Below are 12,123 nucleotides of genomic sequence, written 5' to 3' on the forward strand. Positions count from 1 at the left end.
TCCTCTAGAAGATGCCAAGGAGGGACAATGCCTTACACCGCATAACCTCCCCCCTCCCCTCCTCATGCCATTGTCTCAGCAATTCATCTGTTACCAGTGAACTGGCCAGTAAAGACATTCAGAGCCAGAGTGATTCCCCAATCATGACAATGTGGAGGACAAAGTTTACATAGCATTAGAGGAAGAAACAGACAGAAATAATGATCAGGTAATGTGGCAAAAGAAGTTCAGGTATGGTGGTGAGTTAGTGAGTGAAACAATGCTTATAATGCCTATATTACTGTTTGAAAACCAATATTCTCTCATACTACATATAAATTCGTACCAAGTAAATAAATAAATACCGTTTATGAGTGGTGTGAAATAGTTACCCTCCCATAGAACTCGTTTTGTTTGGTGCCAGCCTGTTAGAAAACCCAGTCAGGTAAGGAGGTACTGGTACCTGGATTGAGTATTTTAAACCTCAGGTGAGCGATTTCTCTGTGAATTTTCGATGTTTCTCACCAAAAGCGGAGGTTCTAGCTAAAAAAAAATTTCTCGAAAATACCTCAGGATTGAGGGGTGTCAGAGGTGCGAAATAGCTCGGGACGTGATGGGTTAATTTCCAAACTGCCCTCTTACGGTTTCTATCCTTCTATCTGTTCCTTCATCTATAATTTCCTTTCTGGTCATTCAATAGCCGCTGTTGTAGACGGCCATCGTTCTTTTCCTAGATCTATTAACAGTGGTGTTCCTCAGGGCTCTGTCCTATCACCAGCTCTCTTCCTTTTATTCATCAATGATCTTCTAAGCTATACATCTAACCCTATCCACTCACATGCTGATGACTCCACCCTTCACCTTTCCATTCAGCTCCCACAACGTCCATCCCAGCAGTTACTTCAACAAACAAGGGATGAGGCTATGGCACACCTAATGTCTGACCTGGCTTGTATCTCTGACTGGGGTAAAAATAATCTCGTTGTTTTTAATGCATGTAAGACTCAGTTTTTACTCCTAACAACCTGACAGAATCTTCCATAGGAGTACCCACTAAAATTTAATATCCAGCTCAATCCAGCATCATCCTTAAACATGCTTGGGGTTTCATTCACTCGGGATTTATCTTGGAAAGATCATATTACATCACTGGTAAAATCTGCTTCCAAGAAATTAGGTGTGCTACGCCGACTCCGTATCTTCTTTACCCCTGCACGGTTGTTGACTTTATACACGTGATCTATTCGCCCCTGTATGGAGTACAACTCTCATGTTTGGGGAGGCTTCCAACATACAGCTCTTCTTAGTAGGGTGGAGTCAAAGGCATCTCGTCTCATTAACTCTGCTCCTCTTATTGGCTCCCTTCAACCTTTGTCTCTTCGCCGCACTGTTGCCTCTTTATCTCTTTTTTATCGCTACTTCCATGGTCATTGCTCCTCTGAACTGTCTGCTTCCATCTCTGCACCTCTACGACGGATGCGTTGCACCAGTCTAGCAATAAACTCTCATCCCTTTTCTGTCCAACTCTCTAATGCAAGAGTTAAGTGTTACTCCCAATCCTTCATTTATGCAACAGGTCAACTCTGGAACTGTCTCCCACTGTCTGTATTTCCTACTTCCTATGATCTCCAATCTTTCAAACGCAGTGTGTCCAGGCATCTCGAAATGAACAGATCTTGAATTTGGCTCTCTTTAGTATTATTTTTGTTTTTGTTTTTCTTAGAAGGAACTGTTTTGCGGGCTCGTGGCCTTTGGTTCCTTCTTCCGCGCATAAAAAAAGAAAGATAGATAGACAGAAGCATTAGTGATGTTCAAAGGCTAAAGGTTTGATAAATCTTGCAACCCATAAACAAGGCCTTGAATTCGATCCAGACGATCAAAGAGGCCACAAGAAAATTCCCATCATCTAAGGGTTAAGGAAGTAAGAAATTGGTTTAATCGTGTTAGATAATGTGAAGGTAGACTGGGAGGTAGATGGAAGTAAACTAAGAGAGAGAGAGAGAGAGAGAGAGAGAGAGAGAGAGAGAGAACAAGGCGTTTGCATGTGAAACATCTAAAGGGAAATGCCTAATATGGCGGTAAGTATTTGGGGATCATTTAATTACATACTCCAAAAACGAAAGAAGCTGATAAATGCACTATTATGATAACTAAAAAATATTAAACATAATAATCCTTAATATTTTGATGATGAAAAGCAGGGTCAGTATTGCATTTTTACAGGACTTATGTTACAAACATACATACCATCTCTATTCGACCAATGGTGTTGCCATGCTGCGAACTGATCAACCATTCCCTATCCATCGAAGTGGCAATAATACATAACGTCTATCAACAGTAGTACTCAACTACCTTTCACCCTCCCAATTCTGAAGTATGTAATTATATTATTGCCAAACACATACCACCAAACTAGGCATTGCCCTTTACGTGTTTCACTTGCTAACTCCTTGTTCCCCCCCCCCCCTTGCATCTTAATTCATGTCCTTCTACCTCTCAGTCTACCATCACATTATATGACACGATTAGATTAATTTCTTACTTCCTTAACCCTTAGACGATGCTACTTTCTAAGGGCTAACTTTGGATTACGCCCTTCTTTCTTATACTTATCTCAATAATAATAATAATAATAATAATAATAAAATACCCAATATGTGCCACTTACCATCGCCACAGGCTCTCTCCCACCCCTGTCTTGTTGCCTCCCTCCCCCTCACCTTTTTCGTATCCTCCCTTCTCCCTTACTCTGGTGGACGAGCGTTGTACCCTCTATGGGCTGTGTCTGGAAAAATGCCTGGCAGGGGCTGTCGGTGAACTTATGCTTGTGGGTGTACAAAGCTGACAACTTCTTAAGCACGCTGCTAGGTAACAGATGAAGGAAATTCTCTTACCTTTTCCTGAATGAAATAAGGAGAAACAGAGGTCTTCTATACTCCAGGTGTGTAACACAACCCTCTTCCACTAATGCATCTAGGTGTAATACGGAGTCTTAAAGAATAACCTGAAATCTTCATGGTACATTTATGGGTCTCTCTCTCTCTCTCTCTCTCTCTCTCTCACACACACACACACACACACACACACACACACACACACACACACACACACACACACACACACACTGAGCAAAACCATAAGCCCAAGTTTGTACAGTCATTTACAAAAGTCGTGTCCACTGCCACCAGAGGTTACTTTAACCCATCGCGTCTGGGAGTCGTGTATACACATAATCCTGGGGCCGTTCAGGTGACATGTACACATGATCTAGTAATTTACACCCTTGTTTGAATATTCAGCTGGTTATTTCCACTACACACAGCCACTGGCAACCCTTTGGCATGCATCCCAATCACACTCCAGTAGCCTGCATACCTCCGTCATGGACAGGCCTATGCAAAAAATTTTCCCTGTGTCCAGACCTTCGGGTGAGTGCCTGCAGCCACTGACCTCAACACTAATGAAGTCTAAAGGCCTGAAAAGGAAAGGCCTTAGTGATAGTGCAATAGTTAGGGTATTGGACCTGCCATTATCGCCAATAGTGAATGGGGAAAGTGACTCCTCCTCTGACGAAAGTTACCTAGCCATGCTGAGTGTGAAAATGTATGCATCGGATGAGGAGGGTAACCATGAGTTCTCCACTGTGCAGCAATCTCTTCCTTCTGCATGATCATCAGCCTTTTCTGATGATGAAAAAGGGTCAGATGCTATTGATGATCCTGCAGATGGGGATATTCGCACAGTGGAGATGATAGATGTAAGAGGAGGTAGGTAGTGAAGAAAGGGAGGAGGTGGAGGATGTTGGGAGGATGAAATGGCACAGGCTGAGCTGCACACCAGAGCATGACTCACGGTCTGCTGTGGAAATTTCCATACATCATTCTCAACACTAGCCTCTCCCACACGTCCTGCATCTGTACATGCCTCGCCACACCGGCCTGCCTCACTACGTACCTCGCCATGCTGGCCTGCCTCACCAAGTGTCTTGCCTCGCTGGGCTGCCCTACTACATGCCTCGCCACGCCGGCCTGCCCCACTACATGCCTCGCCACGCCGGCCTGCCTCACCACGAGCCTTGCTATGCCAGCCTGCGTTACCAAGTGCCTCGCCATGCCAGCCTGCCTCATCACGTGCCTCGCCATGCTGGCCTGTCTCACCATGTGCCTCATGACGCTGGCCTGCCTCACCACGTGCCTCATCACCACAGCCAAGTGCGTCAGGGTATGTTGGTGCAGGTACACGTCGTTAATCTGTTGATGGCCAGCAGGCAAGTGCCCATCCCCAATTTATCACCATCGCCATCACCACCATGATCACCATTACCAACATCATCACGATCACCACCACCATCACCTGCCTCATCAAGTAATGTTTCGGTGGACTCACCACCACGGCGCCATGCTAGGGGCCGTGGCAGGGCACAGGGCAGGCCACATGCATGACAGACAAGGCAGGTACCAAGGTTAAGTAGGTTTGAAACATTTGCTAAGGAGGAAGGGATGGGGTTGCAGCCCAAGGAACCTGTGTTTGATGACACAAATGCAGGTGTGCGGCCAGAATTCCCATGCAATCCATCATCTACTGCTGTTGATTTTTTTTTTTTTTTTTCATAATAGCAGTCATGGATTTCAATGTGAAAGTAGTAAATGCATTCAGGGAATTCTGCTGCAACTGGGGTGAAACCTCACACATAAGAGAGAGTGCAAAAATGAAAGAATGGATAGTGACGAATGTTGGTGAGATGTATGTTTGGCTAGCATTGACAATGTTGATGCCTGACATCAAAAGGCATAATATTCATGATTACTGGCTTGTGCATGACATCACAGCTACCCCCTTGTTCGGTAAGTATCTGCCGCGGGACCGGTACCTCGACATCCTGAAGTACCTGCATTTCTCCATGAATATGGGGCCACATCCGAACGATAGGCTGTGGAAAATTCGCTCGATTCTGGAAATGATGAAGGGGGAACTTCGAACCTATTTCAGGCCATTCCAGAAGGTTGTTATCGATGAGTTGTTTGTTCTGTTCAAGGGACGTCTTGCCTTCGTACAGTATATTCCCTCATAGAGACTTCATTTTGGAATTAAGTTTTTTATTTTGTGTGATTGCAAGACTGGGTAGGTGTTAGATTTTTTTGTATATACAGCAACTGATGTGAAGTTATCAAAGGACGATCCCCATTGCTTCTCTGGCTCAGTTGTGAAGAAACTGATGGACAGGTACACTGGTGGCAACCATATCCTGTTCACCGATATTTACTACACGGCATCAAGTCTTGCAAAGTACGTGCAAAAACGCTAAATTGGATCATGTGGCACTGTCCGTGCAAAGAGGAAACATTGGCCATCCTTTCCCAAGGGCACTGTGAAGGAGGAGTGCAGGACCTTGAAATCAGGTAAACTCTTTGCTGTTCACTAGGCATCTTAAGAGAAAGGTAAATGTCCTCTTCACGGCCCATGATGGTAAGTTGATAGACACAGGCAAGGTCAATAGGAGAACGAGGCAGCCAATCTTGAAGCCTGATGCCGTTATTGACTATAACATCAACATGCGACTCGTAAATAAATCTGATAAGCAGATCTGCACCACTGGCTGTCTGAGGTGATGCTGTAAGGGGTACGAGAAGGGATTCTTACGTGTGCTTGACATCTGTGTACTTAATGCCTTCATTCTGTACAAGGATGCCACACAGACCAGCACATTCCTCAGACACTTTGAAAGGGATGCAATTTACGGCCTTCTGGAGAGATATGACCAAATAATGCCTTCTGTGAAACGGAGGCACAGTGTACAGCAACTGCCTGATAGGCTGCAGTGCAGGGACTGCCTCACTAGGCACTGCATGGAAGTGTTGCCCCCAACACCTGCAAAGAAGCCTTCCAGCATTGCTTTGTCTGTACAAATCCACTGTGCCAACCACAACAACGCCGAATGATGAGGTGGTGGTGTGCTTAATATGAGGTGGCACTGTGCACTACCTATTTCTTCAACTTTTACTCATAGACTGAGTGTAGAAGTATGGGTCGCATGCATAAGTTAGTTAAGTACATACCGGGATGTTGGTTTGGGGTAAGTAGAAAAACTCTGTATATTCATGTGAATAATGGAAACAGAAAGTTTGTTTCATGATAAAGTTATTGCCTTATTTTTTATTGAAAGTTTTCGTGTCTATGCACATATGTTATGATGAAAAATTACAAATCACAGGAAAGACAAAAGTCATAGTGGTAAGTAGTACTTGTAATTTTAGTCGTAGTAGTTGTAGTAGTAGTGGTACTATGTGTAGTAGGTGTGGCAGTAATAGTAGTAGTTGTAGTAGTGGTAGTTATAGTAGTAGTAGTGGTAGTATGTGTAGTAGGTGTGGTAGTAATAGTACTAGTTGTAGTAGTGGTAGTTGTAGTAGTGGTGGTTGTAGTAGTGGTAGTTGTAGTATTAGTAGTAGTTGTAGTATTAGTAGTAGTTGTAGTAGTGGCGGTTGTAGCGGTAGTAGTAATAACAGTAGTCGCACAGCTGTGCCAGAATCGAGCGGCAAAGCAAGCCAAACATACCTCTGTGAGACAGAGAGAGAGAGAGTGTGTCTGTCAGACACACAGTAGTAAGGCAGTGTGGTCGTGAGGCAACCAGGCAGCCTGCCTCGAGGCCATTGCCATAGTTACTAACCTCCCAGCAGCAAGTATGGCCGGTTATGGAAAATTTTTCATGTAAATAGTGTTTGTGGTGGATTGGGGTCTTCTGGAAGTGTTATCGAAGTGTTATTGTGGAGAGCTAGTCCTAGCCTTAGTTGTGTCACCGAATTTCTGCGACGCATACGGGCACGGTCATAAAAAACAACAAAAATTGCCCCCTTTCCCCACTGATCTACTCTCCCTACACGCACTTCATGGACAATATGATGCAATCAGCTTGAAGTCGAAGGATTGGTGAGTATTATGACACTTCGTTTTATATTTTTCATTAAGCATTAACTTTGATGTGAAGGTTTAAAAATAGACGATATCTCAGGTATGTCCAGCTGTGGGAAGGGTTCGCAGGAATATATGCCGGACGTGATGGGTAAATAGCCTGACTGGCTGGGGGGGGGGGAATTGATTGCTTCCTACCGCCGCTAGATGGCTCTGCCACACAACCTCAGCCAGTGTTAACATTGCCACAATTCAGAAATCAGCCTGCTGTACCGAGGATGTGAGTCAGCCACGGTGAATTGAAAATGGATCACTGTGATCTCCTCAGAACTGCAGTATTTATTAACGGTTAAAGACAATGAGATAAAAAAAAAAAAAAAAAAAAACTAGTTTCGTCCCTATTGTAATATATCTCCTCTAAGCTGAATAAAATTTTTGTGTAAGTGTAAAGTATTTACAAAGATGCTCAAGTAGACAGAGATGTTTCAATTTCAGATTTCACTCGTTGAAGTTGAACGAAAATTATCTGATTATTCCTCATAATTTACTAGGAGCTGACGAAATTAATATTCTCAGAGTAACGAAGCTGTATAGGATTAAGAATGTGTGAATAAGAGAGACAGTGAAGGTGGTGGAGGTATTTAAGAATGTGGAGGAAAGAAGAGTAAATTGGTATGGACATGTAATGAGAAGGGAGGAGGATTATGTGGGGAAGAGGTTTATGACAATGAAGGTGCAAGGTAGGAAGACAAGAGGGAAACTGAGAGGAGGTAAATGGATTTGTGAGAGATGGCGCCGAGAGGCGAGGAGGTGTAGGACACACCTTTACGCCGAAGACTGGTCAAAAATATCCACCTCATATAGAAATGGGAAAAGATGCAAGACAGTCAAAAAGAAGAATATTATGATGAAGAATCTAATTATTTGTAGGGAGCAAAAGTAAAGCGAAACTCATTTGGAAACCGATTTTCTATACAAAAGTACCTGTATATCACGTTGCTGTAATGTGGTCTTTCATAATTACTCTAATGGTATGAACACCAGATGAAACAAAATATTATGTAATAATTTATTAAATATATTCTAACATGTATTTCTCATAAACTGGGTTATAATTATCAAGTCAACAGGCATTATTCTCGTTGGCGGGAGATATAACTACACTTCCTTTCCAGGAATTAATAACCTCAGGAACTGAAAAGTTTCCCAGTATCGAGTAAAATCGACTGTCACTAGCAAAAGCAAAATACTTAGAGCATCAAGTTAGGACTATTAAGACAGTTTTAATTTTAAAGCGCTATAGAATATTGCGGCACGTAAATTCGACTGGCTTAAACCAGAACAAATACCAAGTACTCAAGTCCGTGAGACGGTTAACACATAACACCATCATTTTATCGTATACACAGCAGTAATGTGTATGAAGTTTACAGTAGTATATGAAGCACTGACAAAATAAATATACCTTACAAAAGGATATTACAAGGTAAAATGAAAAGCAAACTGCTGAAGCATACGTCCCATGAAAATTTTAATGACAGCGAGGATAAGGTTTTGTAGCGCTATGTATTTTAAAAATGAACAGTAACGAACAAAAATGTCAATATGTAAATCACATCCGCTTATAAGATCTTTATTCAGTGATAAATCCAATTTCCCAGGGTAACATTATCACACTAGTTATATAAGGCCATGAAATTACATTACTATCTTGCCACTCACCGGCTGTCAAAGTATGCATGAAAATATGTGAAAAAGACTGCAGAGGAAGGTGAAAAGTGATAACAATTTCCCAATCTCTGTCTGGTTGTTATATATATATATATATATATATATATATATATATATATATATATATATATATATATATATATATATCTTCACTTCTTCATTTGTCAGTCTGTCTCTGCATGTGACTCCACATGCTCTTCTAAAATAACTCATTTCTACTGCTCTCACTTTTGACTTGTGTCCTTCCAACAAGGTCCAGGCTTCACTTCCATGCGTTAGAGTTGATATCACAATATTGTCTTGCAGTAACTTTTTCACTTCCATGTTCACTTCCTTGTTTCTTATCACTGCATTCAAGCAACTAGCAACTTTTCTTTCTTGTTGTACCCTTTCAAGCACTTCACCCTCTAAACTTCCATCCTTGCTCATCACACTACCCAAGTACTTAAACGCAATCACATTTTCCATTTCCCCCTCATCCAACCTCATTGTACATTCACTGACATTCATTTCTATCGAAGACCATAAGTTTACTATTCTCTACATTCACCTTTAGATTCCGTTTCTTACACACAATCCCAAACTCATCCACCAAACCTTGCAGCTCCCCGTCATCTTTTCCAAACACTGCCCTATCTCAACAGGGCCGCTCCAACTTCCAGTGTCCTACCTTGTATCTCATTTATAACTATCTATCTATCTTTATACCTAGGCTGCTTCCCCCAAGGAAAGGGAGGTAGCCGAGACAGGACGACACACTCCCCATTTACTCATCCATTCAAACACATTCATTTGCATCTTAGCCCCAAAGGGGAGAACGGACAGATCCTCACCGCACCACACCGCACAAGGGTCAACTGAGCAATGCAATCAGTGACATCCGCAGCAGGGCCCGACAGCAGAGCTGGTTTACCCCTGCCACATCATAACAGACCCATCCCCTTACCCGCACCTGACCTGACTAGCTGATCAGACCAAATGCGGGAGAATATCCCCTCAGGGCTGCGTCATCATTTATTCATTCACAATTTCTGTCCATTTATTTCTGTCATGCACAGCCACTCTTCCTTGCTCAATAGTCATCCCTCTTGCATCCAGCGCTCTCTTCACACTGTCCATCCATCCTATTCGTGGTCTTCCTCTCAGCCTTACACCTCTCACATCATATCTAGTTATCTTTTTCACCAATCCATATATGACTGAACAACCATGGAGACATGGCAGATCCCTGTTTCAGTCCAACCTTCAAATAGAAAAAAATCACTCAGTTCACTATCCACATGCACTGCAGCTTTGCACCCTCATACATACTCTTCATGGCATTCAGCAACGTCCCAATTACTCCATATATTCTTAATACTTTCCATTCTTTGGTGGTGGCCAGAATCAAGGTCCAATTAGGATGGAGAAATAGAAGAAAGGAAGGACGGGAAGAAGGAGTATTTGTAAGGAGAGTGGAAAAGTTACAAGAGGATGAGAGAAAGGCAGAGTATAAGAGAGAAGTGGAGGAACGATTGGGCAAATATGAATTGAAGCAGTTGAGGGGATATTTACAGAAGAAATATGTGCAGCTTGTGATATGGTGTGTGGGATGAAGAGAAGACGGAGGGGTGTGCAAGGAACAGCGTGGTGAACTAAAGAGGTGAAACAGGCTGTGGCACAAAAGAAGAAAGCATACAATGAATGGATGAGAAATAGGGGCGTGGAAGAAGTTGAGAGGCGGAAGAGAGAGTTATATGTAGAAAGAAAGAGAGAGGTGAAAAGATTAGTAAGAGAGAGTAAGAAGAGAGTGGATGAGGAATTTGGAAGGAATTTGAGTGTAAAGTGGAGGGACTGTAAGAAAATGTTCTGGAAAGAGGTGAAAAGAGTAAGACAGAGTGGAAGTGAAGTTAGCAGGGGAGTGAAAGATAAAAATGGTAGATTACTAGTGGAGAAGGGAGAAAAAGTGAGCAGATGGAGAGAACACTTTAAGGAATTGTTGAACGTAGAGGATGGAAGTAATGCGAGTATAAGTGGCCGGGGAATGGCTGGGAGAAGGAGGGAGGTGAGAAGACAGGAAGAAATCAGTAGGATAAAAGTTGTGGAAGCAATGAAGAAAGTTAAATAGGGGAAAGCCTCAGGAATTAATGGAGTGTGTGGTGAAATGCTGAAGCATGGGGGAGAGATAGTAGTAGAATGGATGTGGAAGATGTGCAGATTGGCCTGGGAGGAAGGTAGAGTCCCGGAGGATTGGAAGTCAGGTATAATTATTCCCTTGTACAAAGGAAAAGGGGAAAAAGAAGTGTGTGGTAATCATAGGGGCATTTGTCTTCTTTGTATAATAGGAAAAGTGTATGGTAGGATACTTATTGACAGAGTCAGAGAAAGAACAGAGAAATTAGTTGGAGAAGAACAGGGAGGCTTTAGGAAGGGAAGAGGTTGTGTAGATCAGATATTCATTCTCAGATCTTTAGTGAAAAAGTTTCTAGAGAAGGGAAAGAAGTTGTATGCGGCTTTCATGGATTTGGAGAAAGCATATGACAGGGTGGATAGACAAGGATTGTGGAAAGTGTTAAGAATATATGGAGTAGATGGGAAGTTGTTGAATGTTGTGAAGAGTAGGTACGATGGTGCGAAGGCTGCAGTGCATGTGGATGGTGAACTAAGTGAATTTTTCTCTTTGAAAGTTGGGTTGAAACAGGGATGTGTCATGTCTCCATGGTTGTTCAAGTTGTACATGGATGGGGTAATAAAAGAGGTACAAGGTAGGGTAGTGGATGTTGGAGTGGCCCTGGTGAGAGAGGACAGTGTTTGGAAACTCCCTGTACTGTTGTTTGCAGATGATACTGTGTTGTTGAGTGAAGACGAAGGGGAGCTGCAAGGCTTGGTGGATGAGTTTGGGAGAGTAAGAAACGGAATCTAAAGGTGAATGTAGGGAAGAGTAAAGTGATGGTCTTTGAGAGAGGTGAAGTCAGTGAATGTACAGCGAGGTTGGATGGTGGGGAATTGGAAAATGTGAGTACGTTTAAGTACTTGGGTAGTGTGATAAGTAAGGATGGAAGTTTGGAGGGTGAAGTGCTTGAAAGGGTACAGCAAGGAAGAAAGGTTGCTGGTTCCTTGCAAGCAGTGATAAGAAACAGGGAAGTGAGCATGGAAGTGAAAAAGTTACTACATGACAGTATTGTGATACCAACTCTAACGTACGGAAGTGATGCTTGGACGTTGTTGGAAGGATACAAGCCAAGAGTGAGAGCAGTGGAAATCAGTTAATTAAGAGGAGCCTGTGGAGTCACATGGAGAGACAGGCTGACGAATGAGGATATAAAGGAGCGTTGTGGTGTGGATGTGGATGTGATAGGAAGCGTTATGAGGAAGACACTCTGGTGGTTTGGCCATGTGAAGAGGATGGAGGGTGAAAGACTGACGAAGAGAGTGTATGTGAGTGAGGTGGAGGGGGGAAGAGGGAGGGTGAGGCCGAGGATGAGATGGAGGGATGGGGTGGAGAGGTATATGAGAGAGGGGTGT

This window comes from Coenobita brevimanus, chromosome 22 (genome assembly GCF_032717465.1).
Source record: "Coenobita brevimanus isolate Jiangsu-jjx chromosome 22, ASM3271746v2, whole genome shotgun sequence".
NCBI classification, from domain to species: Eukaryota; Metazoa; Arthropoda; class Malacostraca; order Decapoda; family Coenobitidae; genus Coenobita; species Coenobita brevimanus.